The sequence below is a fragment of the Falco punctatus genome, assembly GCF_963210335.1.
Source record: "Falco punctatus genome assembly, contig: scaffold_29, whole genome shotgun sequence".
Classification (NCBI taxonomy): Eukaryota; Metazoa; Chordata; class Aves; order Falconiformes; family Falconidae; genus Falco; species Falco punctatus.
The window spans coordinates 1338915-1363590 of NW_027660164.1; positions in this window are offsets into that span (position 1 = coordinate 1338915).

Below are 24676 nucleotides of genomic sequence, written 5' to 3' on the forward strand. Positions count from 1 at the left end.
CCTCAACCTTAAGAAGTAACTTGAAGACTTAACCCTGAGAATGAACTCTAAGACTTCAACTTAATAATTAACGCTCAGATATAACCCTCAGGCTTAAACTTAAGAAATAGCCCTAAGACTTAACCTTACTATTTAACTTTAAGATGTAACCTTAAGGCTTAACCCTAAACTTAACCCTAAGAGTTAACCTTAAGTGTTGACCTTACAGATTTAACCCTAAGAGTTAACCTTAGGACTTAAACGTTAAGACTTAACCCTAAGACTTATCCCCAAGACTTAACTCTAAAGAGTTAACCCTAAGACTTCAACTTGTGATTTAAACTTTAGACTGAATGCTAAGACTTAAAATTACGATTTAACATTAAGATTTAACCATAAGACTTAACCCTAAGACTTCAGGTTAAGTTTTAACCTTAAGACTCAACCCTGAGCCTTAGTCGTGAAATTTATCCATAAGACTTATCCCTAAAACTGAAAACTGAGACTTAAACCTAAGATTTAACCTGAAGACTTAACCCTAAAACGTAGCCCTGAGACTTATCCTTGAGCTTTAACCTTGATACTTAATCCTGAGACTTAGCCCTAAGACTTATCCCCAAGACATAACTCTAAGGCTTAACCCTAAGACTTAACCTTAAGGCTCAACCTTAAGACTTAACATTAAGACTTAACCCTGAGACTTAACCATAAGACTTATCCTCAAGATTGTACTCTAAGACTTAACCCTAAGACTTAAGATGAAGACTTAACCCTAAGACTCAATCTATGAGATGTAAACTTAAGACTTAATTAACCCTAAGGCTCAATCTATGAGATGTAAACTTAAGACTTAACCTTTAGGAATTAACCCTGACACTTAACCTTAAGGCTTAACCCTAAGACTTAAGCTTAAGGTTTAAACTTAAGACTTACCCCTAAGACATAATCCTGAGACTTAACCCTAAGACTTAACCTCAAGTTTAACTTCAAAACTTAACCCTAAGACTGAATCCTAAGACACAACTTGACCACGTAACCCTGAGACTTAACCTTGAGACTTTACCTTGAAATTTAACCCTGGGATTTAACCCTAAGTCTTAATGCTAAGACTTAACTTTAAGATGTACCATTAAGACTTAACCTTAAAGCGTAACCTTAAGATTTACACTCGATACTTAACCCTAAGACTTAACCCTAGGATTTAAACTTAAGGTTAAACCTTAAGACAAAACTTGACGACTTAATTCAAAGACTTATCCCTAAGACTCAACACTGAGACTTAAACCTAAGATTTAAGACTTAACCCTAAGACTTAGCCCCAAGACTTAAGTCTAAGACTTAAACTTATGAATTAAACTTTAGACTTAACCCTAAGACTCAAGCCATAAGACTTCACCTTAAGACTTAACCTGAAGACTTAACCTTAAAATTTAACCCTAAGACTGAACCCTAAAATATAACTTGTAAGACTTAACAATAAGACTGAACATTAAGACACAACCTTACGACTTCTACCCTGAGACCTAACCTTGAGACTTAACACTGAGATTTAACCCTAAGACTTAACGTTAAGATGTAACATTCGGACTTAACCTTAAAACTTAACCCTAAGCCTCAACCTTAAGAAGTAACTTGAAGACTTAACCCTGAGAATGAACTCTAAGACTTCAACTTAATAATTAACGCTCAGATATAACCCTCAGGCTTAAACTTAAGAAATAGCCCTAAGACTTAACCTTACTATTTAACTTTAAGATGTAACCTTAAGGCTTAACCCTAAACTTAACCCTAAGAGTTAACCTTAAGTGTTGACCTTACAGATTTAACCCTAAGAGTTAACCTTAGGACTTAAACGTTAAGACTTAACCCTAAGACTTATCCCCAAGACTTAACTCTAAAGAGTTAACCCTAAGACTTCAACTTGTGATTTAAACTTTAGACTGAATGCTAAGACTTAAAATTACGATTTAACATTAAGATTTAACCATAAGACTTAACCCTAAGACTTCAGGTTAAGTTTTAACCTTAAGACTCAACCCTGAGCCTTAGTCGTGAAATTTATCCATAAGACTTATCCCTAAAACTGAAAACTGAGACTTAAACCTAAGATTTAACCTGAAGACTTAACCCTAAAACGTAGCCCTGAGACTTATCCTTGAGCTTTAACCTTGATACTTAATCCTGAGACTTAGCCCTAAGACTTATCCCCAAGACATAACTCTAAGGCTTAACCCTAAGACTGAACCTTAAGGCTCAACCTTAAGACTTAACCCTGAGACTTAACCATAAGACTTATCCTCAAGATTGTACTCTAAGACTTAACCCTAAGACTTAAGATGAAGACTTAACCCTAAGACTCAATCTATGAGATGTAAACTTAAGACTTAATTAACCCTAAGACTCAATCTATGAGATGTAAACTTAAGACTTAACCTTTAGGAATTAACCCTGACACTTAACCTTAAGGCTTAACCCTAAGACTTAAGCTTAAGGTTTAAACTTAAGACTTATCCCTAAGACATAATCCTGAGACTTAACCCTAAGACTTAACCTCAAGTTTACCTTCAAAACTTAACCCTAAGACTGAATCCTAAGACACAACTTGACCACGTAACCCTGAGACTTAACCTTGAGACTTTACCTTGAAATTTAACCCTGGGATTTAACCCTAAGTCTTAATGCTAAGACTTAACTTTAAGATGTACCATTAAGACTTAACCTTAAAGCGTAACCTTAAGATTTACACTCGATACTTAACCCTAAGACTTAACCCTAGGATTTAAACTTAAGGTTAAACCTTAAGACAAAACTTGACGACTTAATTCAAAGACTTATCCCTAAGACTCAACACTGAGACTTAAACCTAAGATTTAAGACTTAACCCTAAGACTTAGCCCCAAGACTTAAGTCTAAGACTTCAAGTTATGAATAAAACTTTAGACTTAACCCTAAGACTCAAGCCATAAGACTTCACCTTAAGACTTAACCTGAAGACTTAACCTTAAAATTTAACCCTAAGACTGAACCCTAAAATATAACTTTTAAGGCTTAACAATAAGACTGAACATTAAGACACAACCTTACGACTTCTACCCTGAGACCTAACCTTGAGACTTAACACTGAGATTTAACCCTAAGACTTAACTTTAAGATGTAACATTCGGACTTAACCTTAAAACTTAACCCTAAGCCTCAACCTTAAGAAGTAACTTGAAGACTTAACCCTGAGAATGAACTCTAAGACTTCAACTTAATAATTAATGCTCAGATATAACCCTCAGGCTTAAACTTAAGAAATAGCCCTAAGACTTAACCTTAATATTTAACTTTAAGATGTAACCTTAAGGCTTAACCCTAAACTTAACCCTAAGAGTTAACCTTAAGTGTTGACCTTACAGATTTAACCCTAAGAGTTAACCTTAGGACTTAAACGTTAAGACTTAACCCTAAGACTTATCCCCAAGACTTAACTCTAAAGAGTTAACCCTAAGACTTCAACTTGTGATTTAAACTTTAGACTGAATGCTAAGACTTAAAATTACGATTTAACATTAAGATTTAACCATAAGACTTAACCCTAAGACTTCAGGTTAAGTTTTAACCTTAAGACTCAACCCTGAGCCTTAGTCGTGAAATTTATCCATAAGACTTATCCCTAAAACTGAAAACTGAGACTTAAACCTAAGATTTAACCTGAAGACTTAACCCTAAAACGTAGCCCTGAGACTTATCCTTGAGCTTTAACCTTGATACTTAATCCTGAGACTTAGCCCTAAGACTTATCCCCAAGACATAACTCTAAGGCTTAACCCTAAGACTTAACCTTAAGGCTCAAACTTAAGACTTAACATTAAGACTTAACCCTGAGACTTAACCATAAGACTTATCCTCAAGATTGTACTCTAAGACTTAACCCTAAGACTTAAGATGAAGACTTAACCCTAAGACTCAATCTATGAGATGTAAACTTAAGACTTAATTAACCCTAAGGCTCAATCTATGAGATGTAAACTTAAGACTTAACCTTTAGGAATTAACCCTGACACTTAACCTTAAGGCTTAACCCTAAGACTTAAGCTTAAGGTTTAAACTTAAGACTTACCCCTAAGACATAATCCTGAGACTTAACCCTAAGACTTAACCTCAAGTTTAACTTCAAAACTTAACCCTAAGACTGAATCCTAAGACACAACTTGACCACGTAACCCTGAGACTTAACCTTGAGACTTTACCTTGAAATTTAACCCTGGGATTTAACCCTAAGTCTTAATGCTAAGACTTAACTTTAAGATGTACCATTAAGACTTAACCTTAAAGCGTAACCTTAAGATTTACACTCGATACTTAACCCTAAGACTTAACCCTAGGATTTAAACTTAAGGTTAAACCTTAAGACAAAACTTGACGACTTAATTCAAAGACTTATCCCTAAGACTCAACACTGAGACTTAAACCTAAGATTTAAGACTTAACCCTAAGACTTAGCCCCAAGACTTAAGTCTAAGACTTAAACTTATGAATTAAACTTTAGACTTAACCCTAAGACTCAAGCCATAAGACTTCACCTTAAGACTTAACCTGAAGACTTAACCTTAAAATTTAACCCTAAGACTGAACCCTAAAATATAACTTGTAAGACTTAACAATAAGACTGAACATTAAGACACAACCTTACGACTTCTACCCTGAGACCTAACCTTGAGACTTAACACTGAGATTTAACCCTAAGACTTAACGTTAAGATGTAACATTCGGACTTAACCTTAAAACTTAACCCTAAGCCTCAACCTTAAGAAGTAACTTGAAGACTTAACCCTGAGAATGAACTCTAAGACTTCAACTTAATAATTAACGCTCAGATATAACCCTCAGGCTTAAACTTAAGAAATAGCCCTAAGACTTAACCTTACTATTTAACTTTAAGATGTAACCTTAAGGCTTAACCCTAAACTTAACCCTAAGAGTTAACCTTAAGTGTTGACCTTACAGATTTAACCCTAAGAGTTAACCTTAGGACTTAAACGTTAAGACTTAACCCTAAGACTTATCCCCAAGACTTAACTCTAAAGAGTTAACCCTAAGACTTCAACTTGTGATTTAAACTTTAGACTGAATGCTAAGACTTAAAATTACGATTTAACATTAAGATTTAACCATAAGACTTAACCCTAAGACTTCAGGTTAAGTTTTAACCTTAAGACTCAACCCTGAGCCTTAGTCGTGAAATTTATCCATAAGACTTATCCCTAAAACTGAAAACTGAGACTTAAACCTAAGATTTAACCTGAAGACTTAACCCTAAAACGTAGCCCTGAGACTTATCCTTGAGCTTTAACCTTGATACTTAATCCTGAGACTTAGCCCTAAGACTTATCCCCAAGACATAACTCTAAGGCTTAACCCTAAGACTGAACCTTAAGGCTCAACCTTAAGACTTAACATTAAGACTTAACCCTGAGACTTAACCATAAGACTTATCCTCAAGATTGTACTCTAAGACTTAACCCTAAGACTTAAGATGAAGACTTAACCCTAAGACTCAATCTATGAGATGTAAACTTAAGACTTAATTAACCCTAAGACTCAATCTATGAGATGTAAACTTAAGACTTAACCTTTAGGAATTAACCCTGACACTTAACCTTAAGGCTTAACCCTAAGACTTAAGCTTAAGGTTTAAACTTAAGACTTATCCCTAAGACATAATCCTGAGACTTAACCCTAAGACTTAACCTCAAGTTTAACTTCAAAACTTAACCCTAAGACTGAATCCTAAGACACAACTTGACCACGTAACCCTGAGACTTAACCTTGAGACTTTACCTTGAAATTTAACCCTGGGATTTAACCCTAAGTCTTAATGCTAAGACTTAACTTTAAGATGTACCATTAAGACTTAACCTTAAAGCGTAACCTTAAGATTTACACTCGATACTTAACCCTAAGACTTAACCCTAGGATTTAAACTTAAGGTTAAACCTTAAGACAAAACTTGACGACTTAATTCAAAGACTTATCCCTAAGACTCAACACTGAGACTTAAACCTAAGATTTAAGACTTAACCCTAAGACTTAGCCCCAAGACTTAAGTCTAAGACTTAAACTTATGAATTAAACTTTAGACTTAACCCTAAGACTCAAGCCATAAGACTTCACCTTAAGACTTAACCTGAAGACTTAACCTTAAAATTTAACCCTAAGACTGAACCCTAAAATATAACTTTTAAGGCTTAACAATAAGACTGAACATTAAGACACAACCTTACGACTTCTACCCTGAGACCTAACCTTGAGACTTAACACTGAGATTTAACCCTAAGACTTAACGTTAAGATGTAACATTCGGACTTAACCTTAAAACTTAACCCTAAGCCTCAACCTTAAGAAGTAACTTGAAGACTTAACCCTGAGAATGAACTCTAAGACTTCAACTTAATAATTAACGCTCAGATATAACCCTCAGGCTTAAACTTAAGAAATAGCCCTAAGACTTAACCTTACTATTTAACTTTAAGATGTAACCTTAAGGCTTAACCCTAAACTTAACCCTAAGAGTTAACCTTAAGTGTTGACCTTACAGATTTAACCCTAAGAGTTAACCTTAGGACTTAAACGTTAAGACTTAACCCTAAGACTTATCCCCAAGACTTAACTCTAAAGAGTTAACCCTAAGACTTCAACTTGTGATTTAAACTTTAGACTGAATGCTAAGACTTAAAATTACGATTTAACATTAAGATTTAACCATAAGACTTAACCCTAAGACTTCAGGTTAAGTTTTAACCTTAAGACTCAACCCTGAGACTTAGTCGTGAAATTTATCCATAAGACTTATCCCTAAAACTGAAAACTGAGACTTAAACCTAAGATTTAACCTGAAGACTTAACCCTAAAACGTAGCCCTGAGACTTATCCTTGAGCTTTAACCTTGATACTTAATCCTGAGACTTAGCCCTAAGACTTATCCCCAAGACATAACTCTAAGGCTTAACCCTAAGACTTAACCTTAAGGCTCAACCTTAAGACTTAACATTAAGACTTAACCCTGAGACTTAACCATAAGACTTATCCTCAAGATTGTACTCTAAGACTTAACCCCAAGACTTAAGATGAAGACTTAACCCTAAGACTCAATCTATGAGATGTAAACTTAAGACTTAATTAACCCTAAGGCTCAATCTATGAGATGTAAACTTAAGACTTAACCTTTAGGAATTAACCCTGACACTTAAGCTTAAGGCTTAACCCTAAGACTTAAGCTTAAGGTTTAAACTTAAGACTTATCCCTAAGACATAATCCTGAGACTTAACCCTAAGACTTAACCTCAAGTTTAACTTCAAAACTTAACCCTAAGACTGAATCCTAAGACACAACTTGACCACGTAACCCTGAGACTTAACCTTGAGACTTTACCTTGAAATTTAACCCTGGGATTTAACCCTAAGTCTTAATGCTAAGACTTAACTTTAAGATGTACCATTAAGACTTAACCTTAAAGCGTAACCTTAAGATTTACACTCAATACTTAACCCTAAGACTTAACCCTAGGATTTAAACTTAAGGTTAAACCTTAAGACAAAACTTGAAGACTTAATTCAAAGACTTATCCCTAAGACTCAACACTGAGACTTAAACCTAAGATTTAAGACTTAACCCTAAGACTTAGCCCCAAGACTTAAGTCTAAGACTTCAAGTTATGAATTAAACTTTAGACTTAACCCTAAGACTCAAGCCATAAGACTTCACCTTAAGACTTAACCTGAAGACTTAACCTTAAAATTTAACCCTAAGACTGAACCCTAAAATATAACTTTTAAGGCTTAACAATAAGACTGAACATTAAGACACAACCTTACGACTTCTACCCTGAGACCTAACCTTGAGACTTAACACTGAGATTTAACCCTAAGACTTAACTTTAAGATGTAACATTCGGACTTAACCTTAAAACTTAACCCTAAGCCTCAACCTTAAGAAGTAACTTGAAGACTTAACCCTGAGAATGAACTCTAAGACTTCAACTTAATAATTAACGCTCAGATATAACCCTCAGACTTAAACTTAAGAAATAGCCCTAAGACTTAACCTTAATATTTAACTTTAAGATGTAACCTTAAGGCTTAACCCTAAACTTAACCCTAAGAGTTAACCTTAAGTGTTGACCTTACAGATTTAACCCTAAGAGTTAACCTTAGGACTGAAACGTTAAGACTTAACCCTAAGACTTATCCCCAAGACTTAACTCTAAAGAGTTAACCCTAAGACTTCAACTTGTGATTTAAACTTTAGACTGAATGCTAAGACTTAAAATTACGATTTAACATTAAGATTTAACCATAAGACTTAACCCTAAGACTTCAGGTTAAGTTTTAACCTTAAGACTCAACCCTGAGCCTTAGTCGTGAAATTTATCCATAAGACTTATCCCTAAAACTGAAAACTGAGACTTAAACCTAAGATTTAACCTGAAGACTTAACCCTAAAACGTAGCCCTGAGACTTATCCTTGAGCTTTAACCTTGATACTTAATCCTGAGACTTAGCCCTAAGACTTATCCCCAAGACATAACTCTAAGGCTTAACCCTAAGACTTAACCTTAAGGCTCAACCTTAAGACTTAACATTAAGACTTAACCCTGAGACTTAACCATAAGACTTATCCTCAAGATTGTACTCTAAGACTTAACCCTAAGACTTAAGATGAAGACTTAACCCTAAGACTCAATCTATGAGATGTAAACTTAAGACTTAATTAACCCTAAGGCTCAATCTATGAGATGTAAACTTAAGACTTAACCTTTAGGAATTAACCCTGACACTTAACCTTAAGGCTTAACCCTAAGACTTAAGCTTAAGGTTTAAACTTAAGACTTATCCCTAAGACATAATCCTGAGACTTAACCCTAAGACTTAACCTCAAGTTTAACTTCAAAACTTAACCCTAAGACTGAATCCTAAGACACAACTTGACCACGTAACCCTGAGACTTAACCTTGAGACTTTACCTTGAAATTTAACCCTGGGATTTAACCCTAAGTCTTAATGCTAAGACTTAACTTTAAGATGTACCATTAAGACTTAACCTTAAAGCGTAACCTTAAGATTTACACTCGATACTTAACCCTAAGACTTAACCCTATGACTTAAACTTAAGGTTAAACCTTAAGACAAAACTTGAAGACTTAATTCAAAGACTTATCCCTAAGACTCAACACTGAGACTTAAACCTAAGATTTAATACTTAACCCCAAGACTTAGCCCCAAGACTTAAGTCTAAGACTTCAAGTTATGAATAAAACTTTAGACTTAACCCTAAGACTCAAGCCATAAGACTTCACCTTAAGACTTAACCTGAAGACTTAACCTTAAAATTTAACCCTAAGACTGAACCCTAAAATATAACTTGTAAGACTTAACAATAAGACTGAACATTAAGACACAACCTTACGACTTCTACCCTGAGACCTAACCTTGAGACTTAACACTGAGATTTAACCCTAAGACTTAACTTTAAGATGTAACATTCGGACTTAACCTTAAAACTTAACCCTAAGCCTCAACCTTAAGAAGTAACTTGAAGACTTAACCCTGAGAATGAACTGTAAGACTTCAACTTAATAATTACCGCTCAGATATAACCCTCAGACTTAAACTTAAGAAATAGCCCTAAGACTTAACCTTAATATTTAACTTTAAGATGTAACCTTAAGGCTTAACCCTAAACTTAACCCTAAGAGTTAACCTTAAGTGTTGACCTTACAGATTTAACCCTAAGAGTTAACCTTAGGACTTAAACATTAAGACTTATCCCCAAGACTTAACTCTAAAGAGTTAACCCTAAGACTTCAGCTTGTGATTTCAACTTTAGACTGAACGCTAAGACTTAAAATTACAATTTAACATTAAGATTTAACCATAAGACTTAACCCTAAGACTTCAGGTTAAGTTTTAACCTTAAGACTCAACCCTGAGACTTAGTCGTGAAATTTATCCATAAGACTTATCCCTAAAACTGAAAACTGAGACTTAAACCTAAGATTTAACCTGAAGACTTAACCCTAAAACGTAGCCCTGAGACTTATCCTTGAGCTTTAACCTTGATACTTAATCCTGAGACTTAGCCCTAAGACTTATCCCCAAGACATAACTCTAAGGCTTAACCCTAAGACTGAACCTTAAGGCTCAACCTTAAGACTTAACATTAAGACTTAACCCTGAGACTTAACCATAAGACTTATCCTCAAGATTGTACTCTAAGACTTAACCCTAAGACTTAAGATGAAGACTTAACCCTAAGACTCAATCTATGAGATGTAAACTTAAGACTTAATTAACCCTAAGACTCAATCCATGAGATGTAAACTTAAGACTTAACCTTTAGGAATTAACCCTGACACTTAACCTTAAGGCTTAACCCTAAGACTTAAGCTTAAGGTTTAAACTTAAGACTTATCCCTAAGACATAATCCTGAGACTTAACCCTAAGACTTAACCTCAAGTTTAACTTCAAAACTTAACCCTAAGACTGAATCCTAAGACACAACTTGACCACGTAACCCTGAGACTTAACCTTGAGACTTTACCTTGAAATTTAACCCTGGGATTTAACCCTAAGTCTTAATGCTAAGACTTAACTTTAAGATGTACCATTAAGACTTAACCTTAAAGCGTAACCTTAAGATTTACACTCGATACTTAACCCTAAGACTTAACCCTAGGATTTAAACTTAAGGTTAAACCTTAAGACAAAACTTGAAGACTTAATTCAAAGACTTATCCCTAAGACTCAACACTGAGACTTAAACCTAAGATTTAAGACTTAACCCTAAGACTTAGCCCCAAGACTTAAGTCTAAGACTTCAAGTTATGAATAAAACTTTAGACTTAACCCTAAGACTCAAGCCATAAGACTTCACCTTAAGACTTAACCTGAAGACTTAACCTTAAAATTTAACCCTAAGACTGAACCCTAAAATATAACTTTTAAGGCTTAACAATAAGACTGAACATTAAGACACAACCTTACGACTTCTACCCTGAGACCTAACCTTGAGACTTAACACTGAGATTTAACCCTAAGACTTAACTTTAAGATGTAACATTCGGACTTAACCTTAAAACTTAACCCTAAGCCTCAACCTTAAGAAGTAACTTGAAGACTTAACCCTGAGAATGAACTCTAAGACTTCAACTTAATAATTAACGCTCAGATATAACCCTCAGGCTTAAACTTAAGAAATAGCCCTAAGACTTAACCTTAATATTTAACTTTAAGATGTAACCTTAAGGCTTAACCCTAAACTTAACCCTAAGAGTTAACCTTAAGTGTTGACCTTACAGATTTAACCCTAAGAGTTAACCTTAGGACTTAAACGTTAAGACTTATCCCCAAGACTTAACTCTAAAGAGTTAACCCTAAGACTTCAACTTGTGATTTCAACTTTAGACTGAACGCTAAGACTTAAAATTACGATTTAACATTAAGATTTAAGCATAAGACTTAACCCTAAGACTTCAGGTTAAGTTTTAACCTTAAGACTCAACCCTGAGACTTAGTCGTGAAATTTATCCATAAGACTTATCCCTAAAACTGAAAACTGAGACTTAAACCTAAGATTTAACCTGAAGACTTAACCCTAAAACGTAGCCCTGAGACTTATCCTTGAGCTTTAACCTTGATACTTAATCCTGAGACTTAGCCCTAAGACTTATCCCCAAGACATAACTCTAAGGCTTAACCCTAAGACTTAACCTTAAGGCTCAACCTTAAGACTTAACATTAAGACTTAACCCTGAGACTTAACCATAAGACTTATCCTCAAGATTGTACTCTAAGACTTAACCCTAAGACTTAAGATGAAGACTTAACCCTAAGACTCAATCTATGAGATGTAAACTTAAGACTTAATTAACCCTAAGACTCAATCTATGAGATGTAAACTTAAGACTTAACCTTTAGGAATTAACCCTGACACTTAACCTTAAGGCTTAACCCTAAGACTTAAGCTTAAGGTTTAAACTTAAGACTTATCCCTAAGACATAATCCTGAGACTTAACCCTAAGACTTAACCTCAAGTTTAACTTCAAAACTTAACCCTAAGACTGAATCCTAAGACACAACTTGACCACGTAACCCTGAGACTTAACCTTGAGACTTTACCTTGAAATTTAACCCTGGGATTTAACCCTAAGTCTTAATGCTAAGACTTAACTTTAAGATGTACCATTAAGACTTAACCTTAAAGCGTAACCTTAAGATTTACACTCAATACTTAACCCTAAGACTTAACCCTAGGATTTAAACTTAAGGTTAAACCTTAAGACAAAACTTGAAGACTTAATTCAAAGACTTATCCCTAAGACTCAACACTAGAGACTTAAACCTAAGATTTAAGACTTAACCCTAAGACTTAGCCCCAAGACTTAAGTCTAAGACTTAAACTTATGAATAAAACTTTAGACTTAACCCTAAGACTCAAGCCATAAGACTTCACCTTAAGACTTAACCCTAAGACTTAACCTTAAAATTTAACCCTAAGACTGAACCCTAAAATATAACTTGTAAGACTTAACAATAAGACTGAACATTAAGACACAACCTTACGACTTCTACCCTGAGACCTAACCTTGAGACTTAACACTGAGATTTAACCCTAAGACTTAACTTTAAGATGTAACATTCGGACTTAACCTTAAAACTTAACCCTAAGCCTCAACCTTAAGAAGTAACTTGAAGACTTAACCCTGAGAATGAACTCTAAGACTTCAACTTAATAATTAACGCTCAGATATAACCCTCAGGCTTAAACTTAAGAAATAACCCTAAGACTTAACCTTAATATTTAACTTTAAGATGTAACCTTAAGGCTTAACCCTAAACTTAACCTTAAGAGTTAACCTTAAGTGTTGACCTTACAGATTTAACCCTAAGAGTTAACCTTAGGACTTAAACGTTAAGACTTATCCCCAAGACTTAACTCTAAAGAGTTAACCCTAAGACTTCAACTTGTGATTTCAACTTTAGACTGAACGCTAAGACTTAAAATTACGATTTAACATTAAGATTTAACCATAAGACTTAACCCTAAGACTTCAGGTTAAGTTTTAACCTTAAGACTCAACCCTGAGACTTAGTCGTGAAATTTATCCATAAGACTTAACCCTAAAACTGAAAACTGAGACTTAAACCTAAGATTTAACCTGAAGACTTAACCCTAAAACGTAGCCCTGAGACTTATCCTTGAGCTTTAACCTTGATACTTAATCCTGAGACTTAGCCCTAAGACTTATCCCCAAGACATAACTCTAAGGCTTAACCCTAAGACTGAACCTTAAGGCTCAACCTTAAGACTTAACATTAAGACTTAACCCTGAGACTTAACCATAAGACTTATCCTCAAGATTGTACTCTAAGACTTAACCCCAAGACTTAAGATGAAGACTTAACCCTAAGACTCAATCTATGAGATGTAAACTTAAGACTTAATTAACCCTAAGACTCAATCTATGAGATGTAAACTTAAGACTTAACCTTTAGGAATTAACCCTGACACTTAACCTTAAGGCTTAACCCTAAGACTTAAGCTTAAGGTTTAAACTTAAGACTTATCCCTAAGACATAATCCTGAGACTTAACCCTAAGACTTAACCTCAAGTTTAACTTCAAAACTTAACCCTAAGACTGAATCCTAAGACACAACTTGACCACGTAACCCTGAGACTTAACCTTGAGACTTTACCTTGAAATTTAACCCTGGGATTTAACCCTAAGTCTTAATGCTAAGACTTAACTTTAAGATGTACCATTAAGACGTAACCTTAAAGCGTAACCTTAAGATTTACACTCGATACTTAACCCTAAGACGTAACCCTATGACGTAAACTTAAGGTTAAACCTTAAGACAAAACTTGACGACTTAATTCAAAGACTTATCCCTAAGACTCAACACTGAGACTTAAACCTAAGATTTAAGACTTAACCCTAAGACTTAGCCCCAAGACTTAAGTCTAAGACTTCAAGTTATGAATTAAACTTTAGACTTAACCCTAAGACTCAAGCCATAAGACTTCACCTTAAGACTTAACCTGAAGACTTAACCTTAAAATTTAACCCTAAGACTGAACCCTAAAATATAACTTGTAAGACTTAACAATAAGACTGAACATTAAGACACAACCTTACGACTTCTACCCTGAGACCTAACCTTGAGACTTAACACTGAGATTTAACCCTAAGACTTAACTTTAAGATGTAACATTCGGACTTAACCTTAAAACTTAACCCTAAGCCTCAACCTTAAGAAGTAACTTGAAGACTTAACCCTGAGAATGAACTCTAAGACTTCAACTTAATAATTAACGCTCAGATATAACCCTCAGACTTAAACTTAAGAAATAGCCCTAAGACTTAACCTTAATATTTAACTTTAAGATGTAACCTTAAGGCTTAACCCTAAACTTAACCCTAAGAGTTAACCTTAAGTGTTGACCTTACAGATTTAACCCTAAGAGTTAACCTTAGGACTGATACGTTAAGACTTAACCCTAAGACTTATCCCCAAGACTTAACTCTAAAGAGTTAACCCTAAGACTTCAACTTGTGATTTCAACTTTAGACTGAACGCTAAGACTTAAAATTTTGATTTAACATTAAGATTTAACCATAAGACTTAACCCTAAGACTTCAGGTTAAGTTTTAACCTTAAGACTCAACCCTGAGACTTAGTCGTGAAATTTATCCATAAGACTTATCCCTAAAACTGAAAACTGAGACTTAAACCTAAGATTTAACCCGAAGACTTAACCCTAAAACGTAGCCCTGAGACTTATCCTTGAGCTTTAACCTTGATACTTAATCCTGAGACTTAGCCCTAAGACTTATCCCCAAGACATAACTCTAAGGCTTAACCCTAAGACTTAACCTTAAGGCTCAACCTTAAGACTTAACATTAAGACTTAACCCTGAGACTTAACCATAAGACTTATCCTCAAGATTGTACTCTAAGACTTAACCCTAAGACTTAAGATGAAGACTTAACCCTAAGACTCAATCTATGAGATGTAAACTTAAGACTTAACCTTTAGGAATTAACCCTGACACTTAACCTTAAGGCTTAACCCTAAGACTTAAGCTTAAGGTTTAAACTTAAGACTTATCCCTAAGACATAATCCTGAGACTTAACCCTAAGACTTAACCTCAAGTTTAACTTCAAAACTTAACCCTAAGACTGAATCCTAAGACACAACTTGACCACGTAACCCTGAGACTTAACCTTGAGACTTTACCTTGAAATTTAACCCTGGGATTTAACCCTAAGTCTTAATGCTAAGACTTAACTTTAAGATGTACCATTAAGACTTAACCTTAAAGCGTAACCTTAAGATTTACACTCAATACTTAACCCTAAGACTTAACCCTAGGATTTAAACTTAAGGTTAAACCTTAAGACAAAACTTGAAGACTTAATTCAAAGACTTATCCCTAAGACTCAACACTGAGACTTAAACCTAAGATTTAAGACTTAACCCTAAGACTTAGCCCCAAGACTTAAGTCTAAGACTTCAAGTTATGAATAAAACTTTAGACTTAACCCTAAGACTCAAGCCATAAGACTTCACCTTAAGACTTAACCTGAAGACTTAACCTTAAAATTTAACCCTAAGACTGAACCCTAAAATATAACTTTTAAGGCTTAACAATAAGACTGAACATTAAGACACAACCTTACGACTTCTACCCTGAGACCTAACCTTGAGACTTAACACTGAGATTTAACCCTAAGACTTAACTTTAAGATGTAACATTCGGACTTAACCTTAAAACTTAACCCTAAGCCTCAACCTTAAGAAGTAACTTGAAGACTTAACCCTGAGAATGAACTCTAAGACTTCAACTTAATAATTAACGCTCAGATATAACCCTCAGGCTTAAACTTAAGAAATAGCCCTAAGACTTAACCTTAATATTTAACTTTAAGATGTAACCTTAAGGCTTAACCCTAAACTTAACCCTAAGAGTTAACCTTAAGTGTTGACCTTACAGATTTAACCCTAAGAGTTAACCTTAGGACTTAAACGTTAAGACTTATCCCCAAGACTTAACTCTAAAGAGTTAACCCTAAGACTTCAGCTTGTGATTTCAACTTCAGACTGAACGCTAAGACTTAAAATTACAATTTAACATTAAGATTTAAGCATAAGACTTAACCCTAAGACTTCAGGTTAAGTTTTAACCTTAAGACTCAACCCTGAGACTTAGTCGTGAAATTTATCCATAAGACTTATCCCTAAAACTGAAAACTGAGACTTAAACCTAAGATTTAACCTGAAGACTTAACCCTAAAACGTAGCCCTGAGACTTATCCTTGAGCTTTAACCTTGATACTTAATCCTGAGACTTAGCCCTAAGACTTATCCCCAAGACATAACTCTAAGGCTTAACCCTAAGACTTAACCTTAAGGCTCAACCTTAAGACTTAACATTAAGACTTAACCCTGAGACTTAACCATAAGACTTATCCTCAAGATTGTACTCTAAGACTTAACCCTAAGACTTAAGATGAAGACTTAACCCTAAGACTCAATCTATGAGATGTAAACTTAAGACTTAATTAACCCTAAGACTCAATCTATGAGATGTAAACTTAAGACTTAACCTTTAGGAATTAACCCTGACACTTAACCTTAAGGCTTAACCCTAAGACTTAAGCTTAAGGTTTAAACTTAAGACTTATCCCTAAGACATAATCCTGAGACTTAACCCTAAGACTTAACCTCAAGTTTAACTTCAAAACTTAACCCTAAGACTGAATCCTAAGACACAACTTGACCACGTAACCCTGAGACTTAACCTTGAGACTTTACCTTGAAATTTAACCCTGGGATTTAACCCTAAGTCTTAATGCTAAGACTTAACTTTAAGATGTACCATTAAGACTTAACCTTAAAGCGTAACCTTAAGATTTACACTCGATACTTAACCCTAAGACTTAACCCTAGGATTTAAACTTAAGGTTAAACCTTAAGACAAAACTTGACGACTTAATTCAAAGACTTATCCCTAAGACTCAACACTGAGACTTAAACCTAAGATTCAAGACTTAACCGTAAGACTTAGCCCCAAGACTTAAGTCTAAGACTTCAAGTTATGAATTAAACTTTAGACTTAACCCTAAGACTCAAGCCATAAGACTTCACCTTAAGACTTAACCCTAAGACTTAACCTTATAAATTTAACCCTAAGACTGAACCCTAAAATATAACTTGTAAGACTTAACAATAAGACTGAACATTAAGACACAACCTTACGACTTCTACCCTGAGACCTAACCTTGAGACTTAACACTGAGATTTAACCCTAAGACTTAACTTTAAGATGTAACATTCGGACTTAACCTTAAAACTTAACCCTAAGCCTCAACCTTAAGAAGTAACTTGAAGACTTAACCCTGAGAATGAACTCTAAGACTTCAACTTAATAATTAACGCTCAGATATAACCCTCAGGCTTAAACTTAAGAAATAACCCTAAGACTTAACCTTAATATTTAACTTGAAGATGTAACCTTAAGGCTTAACCCTAAACTTAACCCTAAGAGTTAACCTTAAGTGTTGACCTTACAGATTTAACCCTAAGAGTTAACCTTAGGACTTAAACGTTAAGACTTATCCCCAAGACTTAACTCTAAAGAGTTAACCCTAAGACTTCAACTTGTGATTTCAACTTTAGACTGAATGCTAAGACTTAAAATTACGATTTAACATTAAGATTTAACCATAAGACTTAACCCTAAGACTTCAGGTTAAGTTTTAACCTTAAGACTCAACCCTGAGCCTTAGTCGTGAAATTTATCCATAAGACTTATCCCTAAAACTGAAAACTGAGACTTAAACCTAAGATTTAACCTGAAGACTTAACCCTAAAACGTAGCCCTGAGACTTATCCTTGAGCTTTAACCTTGATACTTAATCCTGAGACTTAGCCCTAAGACTTATCCCCAAGACATAACTCTAAGGCTTAACCCTAAGACTGAACCTTAAGGCTCAACCTTAAGACTTAACATTAAGACTTAACCCTGAGACTTAACCATAAGACTTATCCTCAAGATTGTACTCTAAGACTTAACCCCAAGACTTAAGATGAAGACTTAACCCTAAGACTCAATCTATGAGATGTAAACTTAAGACTTAATTAACCCTAAGGCTCAATCTATGAGATGTAAACTTAAGACTTAACCTTTAGGAATTAACCCTGACACTTAAGCTTAAGGCTTAACCCTAAGACTTAAGCTTAAGGTTTAAACTTAAGACTTATCCCTAAGACATAATCCTGAGACTTAACCCTAAGACTTAACCTCAAGTTTAACTTCAAAACTTAACCCTAAGACTGAATCCTAAGACACAACTTGACCACGTAACCCTGAGACTTAACCTTGAGACTTTACCTTGAAATTTAACCCTGGGATTTAACCCTAAGTCTTAATGCTAAGACTTAACTTTAAGATGTACCATTAAGACTTAACCTTAAAGCGTAACCTTAAGATTTACACTCGATACTTAACCCTAAGACTTAACCCTAGGATTTAAACTTAAGGTTAAACCTTAAGACAAAACTTGACGACTTAATTCAAAGACTTATCCCTAAGACTCAACACTGAGACTTAAACCTAAGATTTAAGACTTAACCCTAAGACTTAGCCCCAAGACTTAAGTCTAAGACTTCAAGTTATGAATTAAACTTTAGACTTAACCCTAAGACTCAAGCCATAAGACTTCACCTTAAGACTTAACCTGAAGACTTAACCTTAAAATTTAACCCTAAGACTGAACCCTAAAATATAACTTGTAAGACTTAACAATAAGACTGAACATTAAGACACAACCTTACGACTTCTACCCTGAGACCTAACCTTGAGACTTAACACTGAGATTTAACCCTAAGACTTAACTTTAAGATGTAACATTCGGACTTAACCTTAAAACTTAACCCTAAGCCTCAACCTTAAGAAGTAACTTGAAGACTTAACCCTGAGAATGAACTCTAAGACTTCAACTTAATAATTAACGCTCAGATATAACCCTCAGGCTTAAACTTAAGAAATAACCCTAAGACTTAACCTTAATATTTAACTTGAAGATGTAACCTTAAGGCTTAACCCTAAACTTAACCCTAAGAGTTAACCTTAAGTGTTGACCTTACAGATTTAACCCTAAGAGTTAACCTTAGGACTTAAACGTTAAGACTTATCCCCAAGACTTAACTCTAAAGAGTTAACCCTAAGACTTCAACTTGTGATTTCAACTTTAGACTGAATGCTAAGACTTAAAATTACGATTTAACATTAAGATTTAACCATAAGACTTAACCCTAAGACTTCAGGTTAAGTTTTAACCTTAAGACTCAACCCTGAGCCTTAGTCGTGAAATTTATCCATAAGACTTATCCCTAAAACTGAAAACTGAGACTTAAACCTAAGATTTAACCTGAAGACTTAACCCTAAAACGTAGCCCTGAGACTTATCCTTGAGCTTTAACCTTGATACTTAATCCTGAGACTTAGCCCTAAGACTTATCCCCAAGACATAACTCTAAGGCTTAACCCTAAGACTGAACCTTAAGGCTCAACCTTAAGACTTAACATTAAGACTTAACCCTGAGACTTAACCATAAGACTTATCCTCAAGATTGTACTCTAAGACTTAACCCCAAGACTTAAGATGAAGACTTAACCCTAAGACTCAATCTATGAGATGTAAACTTAAGACTTAATTAACCCTAAGGCTCAATCTATGAGATGTAAACTTAAGACTTAACCTTTAGGAATTAACCCTGACACTTAAGCTTAAGGCTTAACCCTAAGACTTAAGCTTAAGGTTTAAACTTAAGACTTATCCCTAAGACATAATCCTGAGACTTAACCCTAAGACTTAACCTCAAGTTTAACTTCAAAACTTAACCCTAAGACTGAATCCTAAGACACAACTTGACCACGTAACCCTGAGACTTAACCTTGAGACTTTACCTTGAAATTTAACCCTGGGATTTAACCCTAAGTCTTAATGCTAAGACTTAACTTTAAGATGTACCATTAAGACTTAACCTTAAAGCGTAACCTTAAGATTTACACTCGATACTTAACCCTAAGACTTAACCCTAGGATTTAAACTTAAGGTTAAACCTTAAGACAAAACTTGACGACTTAATTCAAAGACTTATCCCTAAGACTCAACACTGAGACTTAAACCTAAGATTTAAGACTTAACCCTAAGACTTAGCCCCAAGACTTAAGTCTAAGACTTCAAGTTATGAATTAAACTTTAGACTTAACCCTAAGACTCAAGCCATAAGACTTCACCTTAAGACTTAACCTGAAGACTTAACCTTAAAATTTAACCCTAAGACTGAACCCTAAAATATAACTTGTAAGACTTAACAATAAGACTGAACATTAAGACACAACCTTACGACTTCTACCCTGAGACCTAACCTTGAGACTTAACACTGAGATTTAACCCTAAGACTTAACTTTAAGATGTAACATTCGGACTTAACCTTAAAACTTAACCCTAAGCCTCAACCTTAAGAAGTAACTTGAAGACTTAACCCTGAGAATGAACTCTAAGACTTCAACTTAATAATTAACGCTCAGATATAACCCTCAGACTTAAACTTAAGAAATAGCCCTAAGACTTAACCTTAATATTTAACTTGAAGATGTAACCTTAAGGCTTAACCCTAAACTTAACCCTAAGAGTTAACCTTAAGTGTTGACCTTACAGATTTAACCCTAAGAGTTAACCTTAGGACTGATACGTTAAGACTTAACCCTAAGACTTATCCCCAAGACTTAACTCTAAAGAGTTAACCCTAAGACTTCAACTTGTGATTTCAACTTTAGACTGAACGCTAAGACTTAAAATTACAATTTAACATTAAGATTTAACCATAAGACTTAACCCTAAGACTTCAGGTTAAGTTTTAACCTTAAGACTCAACCCTGAGACTTAGTCGTGAAATTTATCCATAAGACTTATCCCTAAAACTGAAAACTGAGACTTAAACCTAAGATTTAACCTGAAGACTTAACCCTAAAACGTAGCCCTGAGACTTATCCTTGAGCTTTAACCTTGATACTTAATCCTGAGACTTAGCCCTAAGACTTATCCCCAAGACATAACTCTAAGGCTTAACCCTAAGACTTAACCTTAAGGCTCAACCTTAAGACTTAACATTAAGACTTAACCCTGAGACTTAACCATAAGACTTATCCTCAAGATTGTACTCTAAGACTTAACCCCAAGACTTAAGATGAAGACTTAACCCTAAGACTCAATCTATGAGATGTAAACTTAAGACTTAATTAACCCTAAGACTCAATCCATGAGATGTAAACTTAAGACTTAACCTTTAGGAATTAACCCTGACACTTAACCTTAAGGCTTAACCCTAAGACTTAAGCTTAAGGTTTAAACTTAAGACTTATCCCTAAGACATAATCCTGAGACTTAACCCTAAGACTTAACCTCAAGTTTAACTTCAAAACTTAACCCTAAGACTGAATCCTAAGACACAACTTGACCACGTAACCCTGAGACTTAACCTTGAGACTTTACCTTGAAATTTAACCCTGGGATTTAACCCTAAGTCTTAATGCTAAGACTTAACTTTAAGATGTACCATTAAGACTTAACCTTAAAGCGTAACCTTAAGATTTACACTCGATACTTAACCCTAAGACTTAACCCTAGGATTTAAACTTAAGGTTAAACCTTAAGACAAAACTTGACGACTTAATTCAAAGACTTATCCCTAAGACTCAACACTGAGACTTAAACCTAAGATTTAAGACTTAACCCTAAGACTTAGCCCCAAGACTTAAGTCTAAGACTTCAAGTTATGAATTAAACTTTAGACTTAACCCTAAGACTCAAGCCATAAGACTTCACCTTAAGACTTAACCTGAAGACTTAACCTTAAAATTTAACCCTAAGACTGAACCCTAAAATATAACTTGTAAGACTTAACAATAAGACTGAACATTAAGACACAACCTTACGACTTCTACCCTGAGACCTAACCTTGAGACTTAACACTGAGATTTAACCCTAAGACTTAACTTTAAGATGTAACATTCGGACTTAACCTTAAAACTTAACCCTAAGCCTCAACCTTAAGAAGTAACTTGAAGACTTAACCCTGAGAATGAACTCTAAGACTTCAACTTAATAATTAACGCTCAGATATAACCCTCAGGCTTAAACTTAAGAAATAACCCTAAGACTTAACCTTAATATTTAACTTGAAGATGTAACCTTAAGGCTTAACCCTAAACTTAACCCTAAGAGTTAACCTTAAGTGTTGACCTTACAGATTTAACCCTAAGAGTTAACCTTAGGACTTAAACGTTAAGACTTATCCCCAAGACTTAACTCTAAAGAGTTAACCCTAAGACTTCAACTTGTGATTTCAACTTTAGACTGAATGCTAAGACTTAAAATTACGATTTAACATTAAGATTTAACCATAAGACTTAACCCTAAGACTTCAGGTTAAGTTTTAACCTTAAGACTCAACCCTGAGCCTTAGTCGTGAAATTTATCCATAAGACTTATCCCTAAAACTGAAAACTGAGACTTAAACCTAAGATTTAACCTGAAGACTTAACCCTAAAACGTAGCCCTGAGACTTATCCTTGAGCTTTAACCTTGATACTTAATCCTGAGACTTAGCCCTAAGACTTATCCCCAAGACATAACTCTAAGGCTTAACCCTAAGACTGAACCTTAAGGCTCAACCTTAAGACTTAACATTAAGACTTAACCCTGAGACTTAACCATAAGACTTATCCTCAAGATTGTACTCTAAGACTTAACCCCAAGACTTAAGATGAAGACTTAACCCTAAGACTCAATCTATGAGATGTAAACTTAAGACTTAATTAACCCTAAGGCTCAATCTATGAGATGTAAACTTAAGACTTAACCTTTAGGAATTAACCCTGACACTTAAGCTTAAGGCTTAACCCTAAGACTTAAGCTTAAGGTTTAAACTTAAGACTTATCCCTAAGACATAATCCTGAGACTTAACCCTAAGACTTAACCTCAAGTTTAACTTCAAAACTTAACCCTAAGACTGAATCCTAAGACACAACTTGACCACGTAACCCTGAGACTTAACCTTGAGACTTTACCTTGAAATTTAACCCTGGGATTTAACCCTAAGTCTTAATGCTAAGACTTAACTTTAAGATGTACCATTAAGACTTAACCTTAAAGCGTAACCTTAAGATTTACACTCGATACTTAACCCTAAGACTTAACCCTAGGATTTAAACTTAAGGTTAAACCTTAAGACAAAACTTGACGACTTAATTCAAAGACTTATCCCTAAGACTCAACACTGAGACTTAAACCTAAGATTTAAGACTTAACCCTAAGACTTAGCCCCAAGACTTAAGTCTAAGACTTCAAGTTATGAATTAAACTTTAGACTTAACCCTAAGACTCAAGCCATAAGACTTCACCTTAAGACTTAACCTGAAGACTTAACCTTAAAATTTAACCCTAAGACTGAACCCTAAAATATAACTTGTAAGACTTAACAATAAGACTGAACATTAAGACACAACCTTACGACTTCTACCCTGAGACCTAACCTTGAGACTTAACACTGAGATTTAACCCTAAGACTTAACTTTAAGATGTAACATTCGGACTTAACCTTAAAACTTAACCCTAAGCCTCAACCTTAAGAAGTAACTTGAAGACTTAACCCTGAGAATGAACTCTAAGACTTCAACTTAATAATTAACGCTCAGATATAACCCTCAGACTTAAACTTAAGAAATAGCCCTAAGACTTAACCTTAATATTTAACTTGAAGATGTAACCTTAAGGCTTAACCCTAAACTTAACCCTAAGAGTTAACCTTAAGTGTTGACCTTACAGATTTAACCCTAAGAGTTAACCTTAGGACTGATACGTTAAGACTTAACCCTAAGACTTATCCCCAAGACTTAACTCTAAAGAGTTAACCCTAAGACTTCAACTTGTGATTTAAACTTTAGACTGAACGCTAAGACTTAAAATTTTGATTTAACATTAAGATTTAACCATAAGACTTAACCCTAAGACTTCAGGTTAAGTTTTAACCTTAAGACTCAACCCTGAGACTTAGTCGTGAAATTTATCCATAAGACTTATCCCTAAAACTGAAAACTGAGACTTAAACCTAAGATTTAACCTGAAGACTTAACCCTAAAACGTAGCCCTGAGACTTATCCTTGAGCTTTAACCTTGATACTTAATCCTGAGACTTAGCCCTAAGACTTATCCCCAAGACATAACTCTAAGGCTTAACCCTAAGACTTAACCTTAAGGCTCAACCTTAAGACTTAACATTAAGACTTAACCCTGAGACTTAACCATAAGACTTATCCTCAAGATTGTACTCTAAGACTTAACCCTAAGACTTAAGATGAAGACTTAACCCTAAGACTCAATCTATGAGATGTAAACTTAAGACTTAATTAACCCTAAGACTCAATCTATGAGATGTAAACTTAAGACTTAACCTTTAGGAATTAACCCTGACACTTAAGCTTAAGGCTTAACCCTAAGACTTAAGCTTAAGGTTTAAACTTAAGACTTATCCCTAAGACATAATCCTGAGACTTAACCCTAAGACTTAACCTCAA